Source organism: Elaeis guineensis, chromosome 6 (assembly GCF_000442705.2).
Source record: "Elaeis guineensis isolate ETL-2024a chromosome 6, EG11, whole genome shotgun sequence".
NCBI classification, from domain to species: Eukaryota; Viridiplantae; Streptophyta; class Magnoliopsida; order Arecales; family Arecaceae; genus Elaeis; species Elaeis guineensis.
The window spans coordinates 105314328-105337041 of record NC_025998.2 but is presented as its reverse complement, the minus strand read 5'-3'; the positions used below and the strand labels follow the sequence as shown (position 1 = coordinate 105337041).

The following is a 22714-nucleotide window of genomic DNA, read 5'->3' as shown; positions in this document are numbered from 1 at the left end:
CTAGAATACTCGTTTCAATGATGTGATCAAAATATTTGGTTTCATCAAGAACGAGGAAGAACCATGTGTATTCAAGAAGGTCAGTGGGAGCACAGTTATCTTCTTCGTACTGTATGTTGATGACATCCTCCTAATTGGAAATGATATTTTCATGTTGACCTCAGTCAAAATATGGTTGTCTAAAGAGTTCTCTATGAAAGATCTAGGAGAGGCATCCTTTATACTGGGTATTAAGGTCTATAGAGATAGACCAAATAGGATGTTGGGACTTTCACAGAAGATGTACATAGAGGAAGTGCTAAAATAATTTAGCATGGAAAACTCCAAAAGAAGTTTTAGTATCTTTTAGACATGGCATTCATCTCTCCAAGAAGATGTGCCCTAGCACACCTGAGGAGATTGAATGCATGAGCAAGATCCCTTATGCTTCCGCAATAGGGAGCCTCATGTATGCCATGCTATGTACATAACCTGATATAGCCCATGCTGTGAGTGTTACAAGCAGATATTAGTCAAATTCAGGTGAATTGCACTGGACTTCTGTGAAATATATGCTTAAGTACTTGAGAAGGACTAAGGATATGTTTCTAATCTTTGGGAATAGAGAACTCCAGGTTCAGGGATTTATAAAATCAGACTTTATGTCTGATATAGATGATCGAAAGTTGACTTCTGGGAGTCTGTTCATTTGCAATGGTGGTGCAGTCAGCTGGAAAAGTTCCAAGCAGACGGTGATTGCTGATTCCACCATGGAGGCAGAGTATATTGCTACATCGGAAGATGCGAAGGAGGCATTCTGGTATAAAAAGTTTACCACAGAGCTTGGAGTGATGTCATCGGATGCCATCCCTCTTTACTGCGACAAAAATGGCACCATAGCCCTAGCTAAGGAGCCAAGGTCTCACCAGATGTCCAAGCATATCGAGCAGCGATTCCATCTGATCTGTGATTACCTCAAAAAAGGTTATGTCGAGGATAAGAGAGTCGACTCCACAGACAATGTGGCAGACCCACTGACAAAGTCATTAGGCCAGCAGAAGATCAAAGCCCATCTTGAGAAGATGGGACTTAGATATGTAGCCAATTGGCATTAGGTCAAGTGGAAGTTTGTTAGATGTGTGCCCTAGATGCCAGATTGGCTGACACATTTCTGTACAAATATAAGAGCAAATTTATAATTTTAACTATAAATGAATAAAAAGATTATTCTACTATCACATTGTGTACATTATGTCTGTGATACATCCTTTGAGCTAGTAGGAATGTTAATTCATATTTTCAAGAGTTAAAAATTTAAGGCATGAATTTACATAACAAACTCATAAATAGCACCTGACCATAAAATCATCATGAGGATGGTGATCGATCCAGAAGGTTGGTGTATGATCGCTTCCTTAGGATAGATGTGTCTTGAGTCTACGGTGTGGAGATACTGGAGTGAGAGTACAGATATTCATTGAGAATGAGAGTACTGAGCGTGACCACCTCGAGCAGTCATAAGGAAGTCTACCTTTTCATCGATGACTAGCTCGATGCTGCAGCTGTGTGTCTAGTTCTTTGACCTGAGGTACATCGACAGTTCATCTTGAGTGTGTTATAGTTTGACTACACCATAACTCAGTCTCCTAGTCATTCAAAACCCTGAGGTGTATGTTGGCTGTAGCATATTCATTGTAGGAACCAGATTGCACCAAGATGAAATCTATCAACCTCGGTAGATAAGAGGAGTAGTCCTATGATCATCGAAACATCGAGTCCTTAAGCCCATGGCCATGGCAGAGTGAAATAATGAAAAAAAAATTTCCATTGAGGTTTCACATCAGACTTGGATCGATCGATTGATTCATATGACTGATGTTGGGTTTGACGAGTTCACCTTAACCCTAATTCAGTCGGGACTCATGATAGAGGAACTCAATCACACCGGTAGCTGCACCGAGAGGTTCATCTTCATTTTTGATGGGTTGCCACCATATACTGTTAGGTGTCACTAGTGGATTTTGGAAGCAATTAGAATGATCTTGATGATCAATCATTCTAATTGTCTAAATCAGAAATTTCTGATCCATCGAAAGGAGTTTCGATGATGTCGATGATGAGATCACGACATGTCTCATTACCATACGAAAATGAACCTAACTGGGTCACACAAATAAGAGTTAGGGTCTGGATGTCATCAATTGAGCTAGTCCAGTTTGATTGATTTGGATTAGATCCAATTAGGTTCAAGAAAATCATGCTAGCACATGATTGAGCCTAACTTTCTCCTCGTGTAATCTTTTCTATCTCGACTAAGCCAAATGTGATTTGACTCACCCAGAGAACCTTGAGAAGGTTTCTTTCAGTCTGACTGGAGCCAGTCCAGCTTAAAAAAGTCTTGTCTTAATTCATGAGATGAATTTAAGACAACACCTGCTAATTCCTATTACCTGCCATTTTCATTTTAGGACATCGATCAAACGTTGACCCATGGACCTTGGATTGAAGGCCACCTGGCAAGAGGTCATTGGAGAGTTTTTATGGAGTGTCCACCTGCTAATTTTACCCTCAAAGTGGGCACCATAATCAGATATGGCGTGCACCCTATGTGGATAAGGATAGAGTCCCATGAGATGAGGACTCTATGCCTTGATCGACTCAAACTGTTGAGCGCCAATCTCACTGTGTTTATCTAGTGTTGGTGCCAATAGTAATAGGATTTGGTGGGGTTCTTATCTGATATGATCAGATGATATCACTCCATCAATTAAAATTTTTTTAGAATTAATTATAATTTTTTGATTGGTCGAATGATGTGGCACTACATGGCGCAGCAGGGTCTATTTAAACCCTGTCTGCGCCTAGGGTTAAAAAAAATCTGCTCAATACCCAGGAAAAATGTGAAACCCCTCTACTTCTCTATACCCCCTCTGCTCCTCTCCCTCCCCTCTTCACATCCAAGAGGCTGGGCATCCATCTGGTGCTTGTCCAAGGTGTGGTGGCTCCTTGATCAGAAGGCTATAGGGATTTATCGAGAAGCTGCTGCTCTAGCTTCAGAAGATCTTTTGAAGATCTTGCAGATCAGATCTATATCTGATTTTTGGAGCAAAGATTTGTAAGGAAAAGATAATCCAGATCCTACTCAAGTGGATATCGGTAGAGGCCAGGTGACTGTGTGGCTATTTTAGAACCTCGGGTGTTGCTGCAATCATCAACAGGGTAATCTAGTTACCCTAGAGGTATTCCTCTAATCCTCAAGTTTTAGATTTAATTTTAGATTAAATATCAGATAATAAAAATTAGATCTAATAGATCTTAGATCTGAAATATCATAGGATAATTTTTTTTTAAAATATTCCATCCCAGATTTCATTAGATCTGGAACATCCTACAAGGAAAAAGGTGATTTTTTCCTTCACACGGATCACTTTCTTTGAGATAGATGAGTCTCTGATCTATAGTATAGAGACTCTGAGCGACGAGTGCAGATAGTTGTTAGAGAATAACTAGTACTGAGAGAGACCATATACAAGATCACTTTGATTTTTAATCAATCATCAATGATCATTTCGATATTGTAGTTGTGTGAATGATTCTTTAATCTATGATGGTACGACTACTCACAGTGAGACTACTGAAGTTTGACTAACATATAAACATGGCCTTATTGTGACCTTATAATAAATATTGGTGACAGTTGGTCCACTGTAGGAGTAGGATGTGTATCTAAATAGAATCTATCAACCCTGATAGAGAGGAGTAGTCCTATAAAATTAGAGAGGCTAAGTTTAAGAGTCTGTGGCCACAACAGTGTGATTGATGAAAAAAAAATTTATGAGGATCACAATTAAACTTAAGCTAATCAAATCTATCATATGACTGATGATGAGATTTGATGATTTATCCATAACCTGTCATCTAGTCAGGACTAATGATAGAGAGACTGAATCACATATGAACTACACCTTGAGGTTCTTTTTTAATTATACTGGGTTACCACTATATACTGCTAGGTGTCACTAATAGATTGTAAGAGCTCACTAGGGTTGCTCAAGATCGATAATCCTTGATGAGCCAGAATAGAATTATTTCGATTCATTGAAAAGAGTTTCAATGATACTATGATAGAGATCATAGTATATCTCACTATTAGATAGAATTAAATCTATGGGGTCACACAATAAAATGATTAGACCTAAAATAAGCAATTAGACTTATGAAGTCTCAATTGGATTTAAAAAAATTCTATTGAGTTCAAGGTAATCTTGCTAGTACATGGTTGAACCCAATTTTCTCTTTATACTTGAATTATTTATTTGATAAGATTAATTTAGATTAATTACTTACTAATAACTTAAATGAATTAGATTCATTGGGATTTAATTGTTGGGTGCCTAGGGTTTTGGATCATATGAATTAAGAGATTAAATCATTAATCAATTTTCTTGATTGTTTGCATGGGGTGCCACTTAATTTGATCAAGTTGGGCATGCCCACCTAAAAGAGGGTATATAGGACCAGCATGGAGCATCCCCTAAGCTCCATGTGGCATGTGAAAAAGTGAATGCAAAAGCTCTAATAGTTGGCACCTAATGGATCTCCTAAAGGAGGTCAAATATCTAAGGCTACAAAGATTTCTAATGCAAGTAGGACTTGTATTAAGGGACTATTCGATTTTGAATAGGATTCAAACCTTTTGTCTATTTAAAGAGGCCTTCTCTAAGGCTCTTTATATTAGAATTTTAGCAGCTGATAAACACTTAATTTAAGTGATTTAAAGCAAAAAATTATATTTAATTTATTTTATTTATTAAGAATTTGATGCTTCTTTTTATGTTTTACAGGAAAGATGATCGCCGATACAAAGAGTCTGATTCACAAATCAAAAAGTCTCAAGTTTGAAGAAATTTGGACTTAAAATAAAATTAAAATAAAAGAAGGATGCATACGGTATTATAGAAAATGAAGATACTATGCAAGGAATCCAAAAGGATATAGACATCATTGTGAATAAATAAAAGTTTCTTTTTGGAATACAAAAAGAATGTTTCATGTGGTAGTATTCCTGGGCGCACGAGTGAGCACGTGAGCGCGTGGGCACGCGGGTGAGCACGGATGCGGGACGGACGTGGGTGAGCATGGCACGGGCGAGCGCAGGCACAGGCACAGCATCGTGCAGGTGTGGGCGTGCAGGCGTGGGCGCGAGCACGGCGAGCGGGCGCGTGGCGGCGGGTTCGTGGGGAGTTTTTGCTGGCGGACGAACAAATACTTATTAAAGGAAAAAAATTAATATTTAAAAATACTTTGAGAGGAAAGATTTGTATTTTCTTTATTTATTTATGATCTTTCCATCTCATCCATCCATCTTTTAGTCTTTAGCATTTTTTTTAGTCTCACATCAAAAAATCATGTAAAACTCCTCCCTCCTAACACCTATAAAAAGACTTTTGTACTCCCATTGGAGGGGGAGTCCAGAAATTCTTCTAGAGCCTTGCATAGAGGAATAGAAAGAGACTACTTCATGAGCAGCTAGGCTAGCAGTCTCGGGAGTGGAGAAGAAATTTTATAATGACACAGAGATGGTTTATTGTTCTAAACTTTTTTGTATTTCTTTATATGCAATAAAGATTATGCTTTTTATTTAAATCATCATGAGTTCTTTATTTGCTCTCTTTCATATGCTTTTATTTATACTTTATTATTAGATTAATATTAGGAACAACTTTTACTTTCTAGAGATGTATCGTGATCTATGGGTACGAGGCGTGCTGAGGAAAGAAGAGTTGTTTACCTAGTACATTCTGGAGACGCACCGTGATCTACGGGTATGGGGTGTGCCGAGGAAAGATAGGTATTTTTTCTAAGATTAATCGTATCTAATTAATTAAAAAAGAGATACAACTCTGCTAGTGCAAATTAATTCAAAACTCCTGAGCTCTTTATTTCCTAATTACATCAATTTTAAGATAATTTATTTTATAAATCAAAAACAATGCTTCTTTCTTTTATTTTGCAATCTCAACTTAGCCCAAGGTCCCTGAGAATACGATCTTGACTCATCCTACTTACATAGTGAGTAGAGTTATTTTTGGTGCTATCAACGACTACGCATCAAATTTTGGTACCGTTGCCGGGGACCTTAGCACGGTTGAAAAAAAAAAAAAAGCCACTGACATTTCATAACATTTAACTAAAATAGCGTAACCCCAATATAAAAATTTCTAACTTGATTGGACACTTTGTTTCTTTGCATCTCATCTCCATAATTAACTTTAAGGGTGCAACCCATTAACTAAGATAAGGTGGGGATTTGATCACCCTTCCTTGACCCATAAATCACTCCCTTGCATTTGCATAACCTAGACCTTAATCTAAAATCAACTAGACGTCAGTCCTAGGAATTTCGAGCTCAATAGGATAAGAAAGCTCTAGAGTTGAACTGAGTGTGGATTGACTAATTGCTCGGTGTCTAAGGCAAGTGGTTAAAGAAAGTGATTTTCAATTGGTTTCGTTGACTGACCTGGCCAACTCAGTTGGTGTCTAAGGAAAGCAACGAGCAGAGAACCTCCCATATCTTACGCTTACCTGGCCGAGTCAGTTAGTCAGTCTTGAGCTTGGAGTGCTCAAAGGCGATCTTGGAAGTTAGGAGCTGTCTAGATCTAAGTTAACCTTAGGATAGAGAGTCTATGCTTGTTTAAGTTGATTGCAATTAACATCTAAACATTAACTAATTTATCTCTTTTCATAGATTTAAGATTCTTAGGTTCTTCTCTTTAGATTTTCTTCATTCTTTTCTCACTTTATTATAAAAATATATATATTATTGTCGGTGCAAAAATCCACTTGCATCAGAGAAGCTGGAGTCGAGGGAGTCACGGTCACCGCCGGGACCTGCAAAAGAAGTCTAAACTGGAGTTGGGGTTGCTCCGGTAAGACCCTCCGATGCTCAAGTCAGTTCTCTGCCTCAACAAGAATGGAGTGCTCGAACAAAAATTTTAACAGAGTTTTTGGGATAGAAATTAGAGCTTAGAGAATAACATATCTGGGGCTCCCTTTTTATAGGTGGAGGGAGCAACGGATTGATAGCGACGTTTGTAACCGCCTAGTAGTGGGCCACTCAGAGCCAGGAGGAGTTTATTATGAAGAGTAATGGGGTGGAGTCGTGGCTGTCACCATGGCTCACCACGTGGAATCTGTTGCGGAGAGTGGAGCGGCATCCGTTGTCGTGACTCGTCAGGGGGTGGAGGAACCGCACGGCATCCACCGCAGGAAGTGGAGCAGAATCGTGGCCATTATTGTGGTCTGCCAGGGAGTGATGGAGCCGCATGGAATCCATCCAGGAAGTGGAGCAGAGTCGTGGCCTTTACTGCGGCCTACCAGGGAGTGATGGAGCCGCATGAAATCTGTTGCAGGAAGTGGAGCAGAGTCATGGCCGTTACTGCGGCCTGCCAGGGGGTCCAGGTCTGTCGGTCGAAGTTTGGTTGGAGTCCGGTCTTCGTAGAAGCCCAGATGGGGATCACTTGTCGAGGAGTCTCGGCCAAGGATCCTGTTTGCAACAGAAATCCGAAAGAAATTCGTCCATAATGGAAGCTTGGGTGAAGGCTTACGGTGGGAATCCGGCACGGACCACTCGTGGTAGAAATTTGAAGTAGATCATTTGCAGCGAAAGCTCGGAGTGGGTCGCTTGCAGTAGGAGCTCAGAGTCCGGCTCCTGTAGAAGTCCGGACGAAGTCTTCCTGCAATCGAAGTCGGGGATGAAATCCGACTTCCGTAGGAGTCCGAGCGAAGTCTACCTGCAATTGAAGTCGGGGATGAAGTCCGGCTCCCGTAGGAGTCTGGGCGAAGTCTACCAGCAATTGAAGTTAGGGGCAAAGTCTGGCTCCCGTAGGAGTCCAGACGAAGTCCTCCTACAGCCGAAGTCGGGGATGAAGTCCGGCTCCCGTAGGAGTCCGGACGAAGTCTGCCAGCAATTGAAGTCGGGGATGAAGTCCGGCTCCCGTAGGAGTCCGGACGAAGTCTACCTGCAATTGAAGTCGGGGGCGAAGGCCGGCTCCCATAGGAGTTCGGACGAAGTCTTCTTGCAGCCGGAGTTGGGGACGAGGTCCAGCTCCCGTAGGAGTCCGGGTGAAGTCTACCTGCAATTGAAGTCGGGGGCGAAGGCCGGCTCCCGTAGGAGTCCGGACAAAGTCTACCTGCAATTGAAGTTGGGGATGAAGTCTGGCTCCCGTAGGAGTCCGGACGAAGTCTACCTGCAATTGAAGTCGGGGGCGAAGTCCGGCTCCCGTAGGAGTCCGAACGAAGTCCTCCTGCAGTCAGAGTCGGGGATGAAGTCCGGCTCCCGTAGGAGTCTGGATGAAGTCTACCTGCAATTGAAGTCGGGGGCGAAGTCCGACTCCCGTAGGAGTCTGGATGAAGTCTACCTGCAATTGAAGTCGGGGGTGAAGTCTGGCTCCCGTAGGAGTCTAGATGAAGTCCTCCTGCAGTCGGAGTCGGGGATGAAGTCTGGCTCCCGTAGGAGTCCGGACGAAGTCTACTTGCAATTTAAGTCGGGGGCGAAGTCCGGCTCCCGTAGGAGTCCGGACAAAGTCTTCCTACAGTCGGAGTCGGGGATGAGGTCTGGCTCCCGTAGGAGTCCAGATGAAGTCTACCAGCAATTGAAGTCAGGGATGAAGTCCGGCTCCCGTAGGAGTCCAGACGAAGTCTAGAAGGTGGTCGATCATTGTGGAAACTTGGGTGGAGTTCGTCCGTCGTGAAGAATCTGGTCGATGCTGGTGGAGGCTTATCCGTCGGCAAAACTTGGGAGTGTTGCGGAGGCTCGGCCACCAGAGAGTTTCGGAGAGATGTCGTCGAAGGTCGGAAGTCGGTAGAATCTCCGGAGGGTCATTCCTATGACAAACTTCAGCTGGGAGGTATTTTATACCCAACACCAGTCCCCCTACTTCCAAGTTTGAGTTTCGAATGAAGAAAGTATAGAGGAATTTTCACAGCCGAAGTTGTCCCCTTGAATCCTGTGCATGATCGCCCTCAGATATTCTAGCATTTAATGCGTGCGTGCTGGAGTCTTTTCAAATCAGGACGATCCGAAGGGACCTTTCAAAATTCTCGCTGGTGCGCTGGCCCAGGTACGATGCAGTAATGGCTCTGTCAGCTGTCAGCCGCTTTTAGCCGCCTGCGGTGGCGAGTGGAACACATGGCGAGCGTGGGTCGGCCTGGGGAGATCCACGATCATTATAGCGCCGGATCCCAAGGTCTATTTAAAACCGCCTTTCCGCCTTCAAGAGTTTCATTCTGCCTGAGAGTTCTGTCGGTGTCTGCCTTCTCCCCAAGAGCTCTGACCCTCGTTGGCGTCCACCTTGGCCCTAAGCATTCTTCGAGTCATCCCTGTCCTCGCCCCTCTGTATCCTTCGGAGTGACCTAGGTTAGTCCCGAAACTTTCATTTCTCTTCTTGCCATCTAGGGGCCCTTTCTCCTCTATTTTTCTTCTGCCGCATTCCTCTGGTTTGGTCCCTCGCAAACCTTTCGCCTCTTGTCCCACCTGATTTCTTCAAGATTTTTAGGGCCTTTGTTTGAAATGTCTTCCGGCACCTCCGCCTCTAGTGGCTCCAGGAGTTCGTCCACCTCAGCCCCCCAGAACCCCCACACTATAGACGAACCTACATCTAGGGCTGGGCCTCGCCCGATTTTTGTGTCGAGTGCCATTCCCTATTCTCTGACTCCGAATGAACTTCTACTGATAAGGGTTCAGTATGGAGTTCCTCCGGAGTATGATCTGGAGCTTCCTGATCCCGCCGACCGGGCTAGCACCCCTCCACCTGACCATTTCTGCCTGTATCAGGAGGCCTTCCGTGCCGGACTCCGGCTTTCGCTTCCGCCCTTCATCATCATTATTTTCCATTTTTTAGACATTTCTTTAGCTTCAGTAGCACCGAATTCCTTTAGGTTTTTGATAGGGTTCCTCTCCCTTTGCCATGTAGTCGAAGTTCAGCCATCTCTTTCTTTGTTTAGGCACTTTTACACCTTCAAGCATCACCCCTCGGCAAAGGACTGGTGGTATTTCTCTCCTCAGTTTGGCAAGAAGGGGTTGCTGAAAGGTGCTCCCTCTTCAATCCATAACTGGAAGGGGAAGTACCTTTTTGTCCACTACCCGACCTTGAGGCTGGGATTGCACCCTTGGGGCTCCCTGAGGGACTCTGTCTGCCGGGCTCCTAGCCTATGGGAGGATGACCTTCAGGCCACCCGAAGGCTTCTTGGTTATTCGGCTCCTTCCCTTCCCAACCTTCTGAAGGAGCAATTTTTGTTCAACATCAGCCTGAGTCCCCTGGATCCTGTGAGTATCCCATCTTTCATTTCCTCTTTTTTTCTCCTGCTCTTCTCTTTTTTTTTTTTTTTTTGTGCGCCACTTCTTCCTTTTTCACCCCATCACTGATCTTTTTTTTTTTTTTTTTTTTTTTAGGAATGGACGCCGAAGCAGCACGGATGCTCGCCAGGGGTCTCAAGACCCACAAAAGAAAAGGCGCCGCGACCTCCGGATCGGCAAAGAAGGCTAGAACGGAGGAGACGAGCTCGGCCATGCCTGCCCAGGCGGCCTTCGCAGTCGATGTTCCTTCGGACGCCGAACCTTTGGCTCTCCGGGCCTCTTCAAGGAGTCCCCCCACCAAGGTTCCCAATTCGGGGGTCCATTCCGTGGAGGCGCCCGGGGTCGAGAGGGGGAGGAGAAGGAAGTCGGTGGCCCGCAGGTTGAGTAGCCACCGGGCCGCCATCGAAGAGTCCCACGGTTTCGAAGAAGAGCCGGGGGAGAATCCCTTCAATGACAGGGACTTGATAAAGTGGCTGATTGACGGCTGCATCCTGCTCGAGGTCATCCAGAGGATTGATCGCGCCGATCCCGAACAGCGGGTTTGGGACTCCCTAGGGTCCTTTCTCGAGGTAAACAGATTCACCTTCCCCCTTCTCCTCGCCCCTTCGTTCAATTAGCTTCTCAACCTTCGTTTTGACCTCCTAGCTGCCCTTGCAGATCGGGAACCAGCTCCTTGCCAATATCGAGGCGACGAACCGGGCGAGGAGGGATGCCATCCAGGCGGTGGAGAGTTGCCGGGCCGAAGTCGCCCGCCTCAAAGAAAAGGCAGTCGAGGTAGTCACCCTCCAAGAGGCCCTCGAGAAAGAGAAGCAGACCTCAGAGGAGACGGTAAGGAAGGCGGAGGCCGAGGTCGCAAATTTGGCAGAGCAGATCCCGATCCTGGTCTCGGAGGCTAGGGTTCTAGCGGTGGAGGAGTTCAAGGCCTCTGCAGAGATGAGGGACCTGAACGTCAAGTTCGGTCAAGAAGCATTCATCAAAGGATTCGAGCTCTGCCAGGAGAAGGTGGTCAGAAAATTTCTCAAGCTTGATCTCAGCTTCTTGGGCGAGGCGTCTGAAGACGAAGCCGGTCCCTCTCCCACTGCTACTGCCACTGCAGCCTCCCTTCCGGGGACACCGAGCTCCCCAACTCCTACTTCAGAGGTCTAAGACCTCTGACTTTATATTTTTCTTTTATTGTAATTTTTCTTTTTCCTCTTGTCTTTAAGAAACATTCAATCAATAAAGTTGGGTTTCTCCTTTTGGAGGGCTTCTCCACTCTGCTCCCCCTTTTTTTTTGTTTTGCTTTATGCAATGAGATGCACCTTGACGCTTTTGTCTCCCGATGACAGTGTCCTGCCGAAGCGCTTCTCCTACCACAGGGGATTCCGCTGAAGTCCGCGATCCAACGTCTGAAGAAGAAAGTTCATCATTTAACAAAAAGATCGAAAGAGATGGATGGCGAGCTTCGCAGGTTGAGGGAGAGCCACTCTGAAGCTACCGCGGAGGCCACCCGCTTTCGAAACCTCCACGTGAAGGGGATCATGGAGTACAGTCGGAGGAAAGCGAACTTCGAGAAGGAGCTCGAGGAACACAAGAAGCACGCCAGCGATCGATCTTGGGCTCAAGCTGCCAAGATCAGTTCTCTCAGAGTGGAGCAGTCGGCTGCACAAGAGAGGATTAGCCAGTTGGAAGGAAGCTCATCCCGGCTTCCGACTCAGGCCGACTACGATCGGGAATGGTCGAAGAAGTTCTCCGACCTTCAGCAACAGCTCCAGGATACCGAGGCGAGCTATGATGCGTACCGGGCCGGCTGGTGTAGGCAGGTGGACGAATACAGGGGGAAGCTCAGGATGGCGACCGACGAGGTTGCCCGACTTCGAATGCAGCTAGCTGAAGGGGCTCAGTTTGCTCCAATTTGGGATTCTGACGAACTCCAATCCCTGAGAAGAATCGTAGAAGAGCTATCTATCGCCCTTGGGGAGGGAAAGGTCGAACTGCAGCAATTGAAGGTCCAGCTGGTATACGAGCAGCGAGCAGTCAAGGATGCAGAGGCAAAATCTGAGGTCTTGAGAAAAAGGTGTCGAGAGGTGAAGAACGAAAGCCAGCAACTTTATCGGAGATATATGGAGATGTTAATGAGAGAGAAGGAATTGGAAGAAGAAGTCAAAAGCTTAAGGCACTCCCTGATGAGGGTCGAAGCCAAAAGTTCGAAGTCCAGAGAAGTCGGGCCCACTTAAGGCTCTTTTTATCTTTCGTCCTCCTATGTGTCTTCTTTTGCCACTTGTTTGTTTGTTGGCGTTGTTGCTTTTCTTTTTCGTTTTGATGTCGATGTTGTTTGGAGGTTCTTGATCGTCGCCACATCGGCTTGCTTGTCTCGTCATCTTTCTTCTTCAGCCTCAAGAGCTCTGTAATGTAAACTTAATTAATGAAAATAAAATTTTCCATTACCTCTTTTACTCATGTGTTGAATTGTCATTTGCCAAGCTTCCTTCGACTTTTGCATTGTTCGATATCGATACCGTTTGAAAGTACCCGATCACCGTCACATTGACCCGTCCTTCTGTTTATGGCCACTGATTTGTCCGGGACCACTCGGGTTTGATGCCTCCTTTCGGAGTTCAAGCTTGGAGGTCCGGGCTTATCGTCGCCCTGAGGAAGCCGCCTTATCTCTGGCTTATGTTTAGAGCTTTCTTGAAGGTCGGGGATTTTGATAAGAACCCCAATCCTTGCTGAGATGAGGTTCCTTGCATCTTTGATACAATTTATTTTCCATTCGTTGCTGATGCAGTCCGTCGCTTTTCTTTTTAACTCCCCTCCCCTTTTTCTTTTTCTTTTTCTGAGTGAGGGTTTTCCCTCTGCTCTTGGTGGGGTCGCGGGAGCGCGAAGGGGTCGCTGGGAAAGTTCCCTTCTTCCTATCTGGTCTTAAATAACCAGATCTTGACTGACGTTAGGACGGGGTTCTTCCCCTATTTCTGACATAATCAATTTTAGCTCAGGTTAGCATGAGGTCCTCCTCTTGTCGCTAATAGGGCTATGGGGGCGCGTATGGGCACTGCGGGGCCTCTCCCCCCATCCGATCTGAGTGTAATCGGGCCTTCGACTTTACTCATGTTAGGGCGAGGTCCTCCTCCTGTCCCTAACATGGCTGTGGGGGTGTATGTGGGCACTGTTTGGCCTCTCTCCCCATTCAGGCTAAGGGTAACCAGGCCTTCGACTTTGCTCATGTTAGGGCGAGGTTCTCTTCCTGTCCCTAACATGGCTATGGGGGAGCATATGGGCGCTGTTTGGCCTCTCCCCCCATCCGATCTAAAGGTAACCGGGCCTTCGACTTTGCTCATGTTAGGGCGAGGTTCTCCTTCTGTCCCTAACATGGCTGTGGGGGCGCATATGGGCGCTGTTTGGCCTCTCCCCCCATCCGGTCTAAGGGTAATCGGGCCTTCAACTTTGCTCATGTTAGGGCAAGGTTCTCCTCCTGTCCCTAACATGGCTGTGAGGGTGCATATGGGTGCTGTTTGGCCTTTCCCCCCATCCGATCTAAGGATAACCGGGCCTTCGACTTTGCTCATATTAGGGTTTATTTTCGTTGTCCGAAGGGGTCATCCCCTGTCGTTACAAGTCCATGCCATAAAGGAAAAGATGTGTAGATCTGAAAGGAATCTTGATTTAAAGTGAGGTCGTTCGTAATACATTTACAAGTTTTCAAAATCCAGGGCCGTGGAAGGTCTGCTTCTTATCAAGGTCCTCCAGAGATGGAGTTGATGATCCCAATTGGAGGCTGATCTCTGGGCTGCTCTTCCCTCCTTGATGGCTCAGGCTGCGGTAGGGCTCTTGGCCGATCTTCTCTACCTTCAGGCCAGTGCTGAATGAACCTATCGAGTCGACCTCGTCGGATGAGCTCCTCGATCTCGTCTCGGAGCTGGATGCATTCCTCCGTGTCATGGCCTTGGTCACGATGGTAGAGGCAGAACTTGTTAGGATTGCGCTTCTCGGGGTGTGTGCACATCTTTTCTGGCCTTGGGAGCTGCTCTCTGACCTCCATCAGCACCTGGGTTTTCGATGCATTGAGGGGGGCGTAGCTATGGAATCTTCCTAGGGGAGAGCCCTGCCGAGCCCGGTGCTCCTGGCTTCCTTACCTGCATGCTCGGGGAGGAGTCTGGATGTGCTTGTCCCGGGAGGAGTTCGAGAACGTGGCCGAGCTTCTCTCGGCCCTATTTCGACTATGGGCTTACTCGAGTCTCCCGCCTGCCGCTCTCTCGCGGTCTCCTCATCCTTCATTTTGAAGGCTTCTTCCGCTCGGGCGTACCCTTCGGCCCGAGCTAATAAGTCAGCAAAATCCCTGGGGTACTTCTTTTTCAGGGAGAATAAAAGGTCGTTCTTCTGAAGGCCGACTTTCAGGATGGCCATCGCTATCGATTGGTCCAAGTTCCGGACCTCCAATGCGGCGACATTGAAACAATTGATGTAGGCCCGAATGGACTCCCCCTCCCTTTGCTTGATGTTGATGAGGGACTCCGAACCCTTCCGAGGATGCCGGCTGCTAACAAAATGAGCCACAAATTGATGGCTCATCTGATCAAAGAAAAAGATGGTACCCGGCTTCAGCACCGAGTACCAGTTTCTCGCCGCTCCCTTCAAGGTGGATGGGAAGGCTCGGCATAGAATGGCATCGGGTGCGCCATGAAGCAGCATCATTATCTAGAAGGCCTCCAGCTGGTCAACTGGGTCCGAAATCCCGTCGTAGCTTTCAAATTGAGGGAGTTTGAAGTTTGGCGGGATCGATTCCTGTATGATCATTTGAGAAAAGGGAGGATCAGTACAAATATCCTCACCATAAGTGGGGGGAGCGTGGCAGAGTTCTTCAATCCACCGGTTCATCTCCTGGAGCCTCCGGTCTAGGAAATCCTCTCGACTATGGGTCTCAAGGGTCTTCTGGCAGAATGGAGGTAGAGATCTTCCAGGGGTGGAATCATGATCTAACTGAGGGCTCTCCACCCTCAGATTTGTCTTTCCGAGAAAGACGGGGCGGCTGGCCCAAGTGGCCCATCCTACCGTTGGATTCTGATGTTCTGATGACGCTCTCTCCAGTCGCACTGATGCCTGCGGCTGCTGCTGCTGTTGTATGGCCTGCACAGCTTCACTGAGGTCTCTAACCTGCTGCACCAGTAGGTCAAATTTCTCCGCACCAACCGTCGTTGCCGGAGGAGGAGGAGGAGGCTGGAAAACTGGAGGTGAGGCCGGAGCCTGAGATCTGGCCGCGGAGGCGGTGGATCGCCATGTGGATGCTTTGCGGGGAGGCATCGGGCGAAGACCTAGTGGGGGAAGGAGGAGAGGACACTGGAAAAGATGACTGGAGGTGGTCCCATTGAGCGCTCCTTTAAGAACAAGGATACTGTGAAGACACAGGCCCTTTCCTCTAGCGCCAATCCTGTTGGCGCAAAAATCCACCTGCATCGGAGAAGCTGGAGTCGAGGGACTCGCGATCGCCGTCGGGACCTGCAAAAGGAGTCTAAACCGGAGTTGGGGTTGCTCCGACAAGACCCTCCGACGCTCAAGTCAGTTCTCTATCTCAACAAGAATAGAGCACTCGAACGAAAATTTTAGCAAAGTTTTTGGGATAGAAATTAGAGCTTAGAGAATAACGTATCTGGGGCCCCCTTTTTATAGGCAGAGGGAGCAACAGATTGATAGCGACGTTTGTAACCGCCTAGTAGTGGGCCGCTCAGAGCCAGGAGGAGTTTATTATGAAGAGTAATGGGGTGGAGTCATGGCTGTCACCATGGCTCGCCATGTGGAATCTGTTGCGGAGAGTGGAGCGGCGTCTGTTGTCGCAACTCGCCAGGGGGTGGAGGAACCGCGCGGCTTCCGCCGCAGGAAGTGGAGCAGAATTGTGGCCATTATTGTGGTCTGCCAGGGAGTGATGGAGCTGCGTGGAATCCATCGCAGGAAGTGGAGTAGAGTCATGGCCGTTACTGCGGCTTGCCAGGGAGTGATGGAGTCATGCGAAATCTGTTGCAGGAAGTGGAGCAGAGTCATGACCGTTACTGCGGCCTGCCAGGGGGTCCAGGTCTGTCGGCCGAAGTTCGATTGGAGTCCAGTCTCCGTAGAAGCCCAGATGGGGATCACTTGTCGAAGAGTCTCGGCCAAGGATCCTGTTTGCAACAGAAATCCGAAAGAAATTCATCCATAATGGAAGCTTGGGTGAAGGCTTACGGTGGGAATCCGGCACGGACCGCTCGTGGTAGAAATTTGAAGTAGATCGTTTGCAGCGGAAGCTCGGAGTGGGTCGCTTGCAATAGGAGCTCGGAGTCTGGCTCCTGTAGGAGTCTGGATGAAGTCTTCCTGCAGTCGAAGTCGGGGATGAAGTCTGGCTTCCGTAGGAGTCCGGGCGAAGTCTACCTGCAATTGAAGTAGGGGACGAAGTCCGGCTCCCGTAGGAGTCCGGACGAAGTCCTCCTACAGTCAGAGTCGGGGATGAAGTCCAGCTCCCGTAGGAGTCCGGACGAAGTCTGCCAGCAATTGAAGTTGGGGACGAAGTCTGACTCCCATAGGAGTCCGGACGAAGTCTACCTGCAATTGAAGTCGGGGGCGAAGGCCGGCTCCCGTAGGAGTCCGGACGAAGTCTTCCTGCAGCCAGAGTCGGGGATGAGGTCTGGCTCCCGTAGGAGTTCGGGCGAAGTCTACCTGCAATTGAAGTCGGGGGCAAAGGCCGGCTCCCGTAGGAGTCCGGACGAAGTCTACCTGCAATTGAAGTCGGGGATGAAGTCCGGCTCCCGTAGGAGTCCGAACGAAGTCTACCTGCAATTGAAGTCACGGGCGAAGTTTGGCTCCCGTAGGAGTCCGGATGAAGTCCTCCTGTAGCCAGAGTCGGGGATGAAGTCCGGCTCCCGCAGGAGTCCGAACGAAGTCTACCTGCAATTGAAGTCGGGGGTGAAGTTTGGCTCCCGTAGGAGTCCGGACGAAGTCTACCTGCAATTGAAGTCGGGGGCGAAGTTCGGCTCCCGTAGGAGTCCGGACGAAGTCCTCTTGCAGCCGAAGTCGGGGATGAAGTCCGACTCCCATAGGAGTCCGGACGAAGTCTACCTGCAATTGAAGTCGAGGGCGAAGTCTGACTCTCGTAGGAGTCCAGACGAAGTCTTCCTACAGCCGGAGTCGGGGATGAGGTCCAGCTCCCGTAGGAGTCCGGACGAAGTCTAGAAGGTGGTCGATCATCATGGAAACTTGGGTGGAGTCCGTCCATCGTGAAGAATCTGGTCGACGCTGGTGGGGGCTTATCCATTGGCAAAACTTGGGAGTGTTGCGGAGGCTCAGCCGCCAGAGAGGTTCGGAGAGATGTCGCCGAAGGTCGGAAGTCAGTAGAATCCCCGGAGGGTCATTCCTGTCACGAACTTCGACTGGGGGGTATTTTATACCCAACAATTATAAAAAGAAAAATTTTCTGTGTTTGCTCTACAATATAATTGTAAGGTGTATGCTTGGCCGTAGATTGTTACGATCAGAAATCCAACCTTTTGATCCAAAAATAGAAAGAACCTTTAGAGCCAACAGACGTAAAAATATAGACCGAAATCAGGAGAATGATCCACCCAAGCAACTAAAGGAGTACTTTACTCCTTCCACATATACCTACTCTCCTTGTATTCAAGTGCCCCCTGTGGAGGCCACTCAATATGAAATTAAGTCCAGTATAATCCAAATGTTACCTTCTTTTTATGGACTTAGTAATGAGGACCCTTATAAACATCTTGAAGAATTTCTTGAGATATGCTCAATTGTCAAAATTCACAGCTTCTCCAATGATGCTCTTAGGTTAAAATTATTTCCTTTCTCACTTAAGGACAAAGTCAAATACTGGCTACATACTTTGGATTCCATGACTATATCAACTTGGGACCAGCTGCAAGGAGAGTTTCTCAAGAAATATTTTCCCATAGGAAAAACTAATCAAATAAGGAAAGCCATAACTAGTTTTTCCCAATTAGATGGAGAAATATTTCATGAAACATGGGAGAGATTAAAGGACCTTATTAGAAAATATTCCCACCATGCTGTACCCAAGTGGCAGTTAATCCAATATTTTTATGATGGGCTCTCTGAAAGACATCGACAAATGGTCGATGCATCATGCGGTGGGACATTCATGCTGAAAAGTGAGGATGAGGCATGGCAACTGTTTGAAATTTTAAGTGAAAATTCATTACATCATATGTCTGCCTCTATTAGAGATAAACACATGTTAAACCCAAAAAGAGGTGGAATATATGAAGTAGGAAATGCCATAGATATCCATCATAAGGTAGATGAACTGTCCCAAAAATTAGATCGTCTTCTAAATACTGGACAATCTCCGATTCCACCTAACTCAATCCAAGAAGTTTGTGCATTGTGTGCAAGTCCGAACCATTTTGTTAGTAAATGTCCAGCCGCATCTCAATTTTCTGAGTTTGTGCATGAGCAGGTTCAGCAAGCTCAAGTCCAACAAGCTCGCAGATCAGAAAATGATCCATATTCGAACACTTATAACCCCAGCTGGAGAAACCATCCAAATTTTTCTTAGAGACCACAACCAGTGGTTGGTCCTGCCATACCTCGACCTCAATATCAAGACCCAACATATAGGCATGGATCATACCATCAATTTCAAAATGTTCCTCAACCGTCTACTACTAGTCACAGCTCAGCTTTTGAGGAAAATATTCTGAAAGCACTAGAATGATTAGAAGTCAACACTCAGACCCTTAACTTCCACACATAATCCATTGCTAAGCTAGAGACCCAAATAGGTCAACTAGCGACTGCATTCAGTAGGAGGGAAGGAGGAAAATTATCTAGCCAACCCGAGAGCAACCCAAGAGGATAATTTGTGATCGAGAGCTCTAATACCCCAGAAGTTTTTTCTGAACATGCCAAATCAATCATGACTCTGAGAAGTGGGAAGGTCATTGAACACACTAGTAAAACCAATGAGACCGACCCTAAACCTCTAACCGAAGCCAAATCACCCAAGAACAAGGAGGACCTGAAAATAGAGAAGGAACCAACTGCACCAGAATCATCTTACTTGCCTAAAGCCCCATTTTCGGATGCCCTGCAGATAAGAAGGGAGAAAAACTCGATGAGATGTTGGAATTATTTAAGCAAGTCCAAATTAATCTTCTCCTTCTAGATGCAATCAAACAGGTCCCTGCTTATGCTAAATTTTTGAAGGATTTGTGCACCCAAAAACGTAAATCTAGATCACAAATTTTAAAGAAAGTATGCCTCACTGAACAGGCTAGTTCTGTCTTCCAACATGCCACTCCTCCAAAGCTTAAGGACCCAGGAGCCCCCATCATTTCCTATGTTATAGGAGATTATCACATTGAAAAAGCTCTTCTGGATTTAGGGGTAAGTGTGAATCTTTTACCTAGTTCGGTGTATGAACTTTTTGGATTCGGAGAACTGAAACCCACATCAGTCACACTGCAGTTAGCCGACAGATCAATTAAGGAACCACGTGGAATGCTTGAGGATGTCTTGACCAAGGTAGATGAGTTTTACTTTTCAGTTGATTTTCTGGTTCTCGACATGAAACTAAGTGGCAACCCCAGACAAATTCCCATTATCTTAGGACGACCCTTCCTAGCTATGGCAAATGCATATATTAATTGTAGGACAGGAGTCATGGACGTATCATTTGAGAATAAGAAACTAAGACTGAATATGTTTGATGCTTCCCAAGGACCATCAATGGATAGTTGCTTCGAAGTAGATAAACTAGAAGATATTATAGAAGATGCAACATCCACAATTCTAGCACCAGACCCCTTAGATACTTGCTTGGCTCACTTTGGAGTGTATGACTTTGAGGAATATATGAAAGAAGTTAACATCTTGTTGGATACACCACATGATAAAACCACTCCTCCATGGATAATCAAGTATGAGCCATTGCCCACATTAGCCAGTACACCAATAGTCCCATCTTTAGAATCACCACCTACGTTAGAATTAAAACCCCTTCCTGCTATGCTCAAGTATGTATTTCTAGGACTCAATGACACCCTCCCGGCAATCATTGCATCAGACTTGACCCCTAATCAGGAAGCACAATTGGTTGGTATTCTGAAGGAACACAAAGAGGCTATCGGTTGGTCCATTGTCGATTTAAAAAGAATTGACCCCTCCATTTGCATGCACCATATTCATTTTGAGGAACATGCCAAACCCCATCGAGATATGCAGAGGAGATTGAACCCAAACATGCGTGAAGTAGTAAAGAAAGAGGTGGTAAAGTGGTTAGATGCTGGAATCATCTACCCCATATTCGATAGTAAATGGGTCAGTCCCACTCAAGTAGTACCTAAGAAATCAGGTATTACTGTGGTTGAGAACGAAGAAGGTGAACTGCTTCCCACTTGCATATCATCTGAATGGCGAGTATGCATAGATTATAGAAAACTGAATGTCATTACTAGGAAGGACCATTTTCCATTGCCCTTCATCGACCAAATCTTAGAACGATTAGCAGGATAAAGTTTTTTCTATTTTCTTGATGGTTATTTAGGGTACAATCAAGTACCTGTATTTCTGGATGACCAAGAAAAGATTACCTTCACCTGCCCCTATGGCACCTTTGCTTTTCGACGTATGCCATTCGGGCTTTGCAATGCACCCGCTATATTTCAACGGTGCATACTGGCCATTTTTTCGGATATGGTGGACAAATGTCTTGAAGTTTTTATGGATGATTTTTCTGTGTTTGGAACCACCTTTGAGGATTGTCTCCATAATCTTTTCAAAGTTCTTAAATGGTGTATGGAGACAAATCTTGTCCTAAGTTGGGAAACAAGCCATTTCATGGTGTGGAAAAGAATTATATTAGGACATATTATTTCTGAAAGAGGGATCGAGGTAGATAAAGCCAAAATTGAGGTCATTTCAAAACTACCACCCCCTACTTCGGTCTGACAAATACAATCCTTCTTAGGTCATGCCGGATTTTATAGACGCTTCATCAAAGACTTTAGCAAGATTTCAAGACCCTTGTGCAATCTGTTGGCCAAAGATACACCATTTGTCTTTGACAAAGACTGTTTGAAAGCGTTCAACACATTACGAACAGCCCTGACAACAGCACCCATAATAAAACCCCCTGACTGGTCCATTCCATTTGAGATTATGTGTGATGCCTCTGACTTTTTAATAGGTGCCGTCTTAGACCAAAAAATCAATAAGGAGCCACATGTGATCTATTATGCTAGCAAGACTCTTTCTGATGCCCAACTAAACTACACCACAACAGAAAAAGAGCTACTAGCAGTAGTGTTCGCCCTTAAAAAATTTCGCTCATATCTATTAGGGTCTAAGGTTCTAGTTTACTCTGATCATGCGGCTCTGAAACATCTCCTCTCAAAGAAAGATACTAAACCGTGTTTGATCAGATGGATCCTTCTTTTATAAGAATTTGATCTAGAAATTTGAGATAAGAAGGGTTCCGAGAATGTGGTAGCTGATCACATCTCCAGGATCTTAGTTGAACACACGATAGGCATAGATGAGGTCAAAGAGAAATTTCCTGACGAATAACTTTTTGCAATCTTCTCTAGCTGTCTTCCATGGTTTGCCCATATTGTCAATTACTTGTCAACAGGACAAGTACCTTCTCACTGGACAAAACAAGAAAAGGATCGATTTTTTCGCAAATTAAATATTATTTCTGGGAAGAACCTGAACTATTCAAATACTGTCCTGACCAAGTTATTCACCGTTGTGTCCTCGAGAGTGAATTCCAAAGCATTCTCACTTTTTGCCATTCTTCGGCATGTGGGGGACATTTTAGTGGAAGAAAAACTGCAGCAAAAGTACTGTAGAGTGGGTTTTATTGGCCAACGCTTTTCAAGGATGCACATGAATTTGGCCAAAGTTGTCTGCGATGTCAGCAAACAGAAAATTTATCCAAGAAGGATATGATGCCGTTGACCCCCATTTTAGTAGTAGAAATCTTCGATGTTTGGGGGATTGATTTCATGGGACCTTTTCCAGCCTCATTTGGATTTGAATATATTCTGGTGGCAGTTGATTACGTATCAAAATGGATGGAGGCAATAGCTACACGGACTAATGATAATAAAATTGTAACTAGTTTTATCCAACGAAACATCATTAGTCGATTTGGCTTCCCAAGGGTGATCATTAGTGATGGGGGGACTCATTTTATGAATAAATATTTTGAAGTACTTATGAAAAAATATAATATTTCACACAAAGTGGCCACACCATATCACCCCCAAACTAATGGTCAGGTAGAGGTGTCAAATAGGGAGATTAAATATATCCTAGAAAAGATGGTTAGGCCTGATAGAAAGGATTGGTCTCTTCGCTTAGACGATGTATTATGGGCTTACCGTACTGTTTTTAAAA

At 45.8% G+C, this 22714-nt stretch overlaps 1 non-coding gene across 1 annotated transcript; it reads right to left on the bottom strand.

Annotated features, from left to right (window-relative positions):
- Positions 1-18257: 18257 nt before the first annotated feature.
- Positions 18258-18363, bottom strand: LOC140858899 (small nucleolar RNA R71). Its single transcript, XR_012142303.1, has one exon. It is a non-coding gene; the product is annotated as a small nucleolar RNA R71 (small nucleolar RNA).
- Between the last annotated feature and the right edge of the window lie 4351 nt (positions 18364-22714).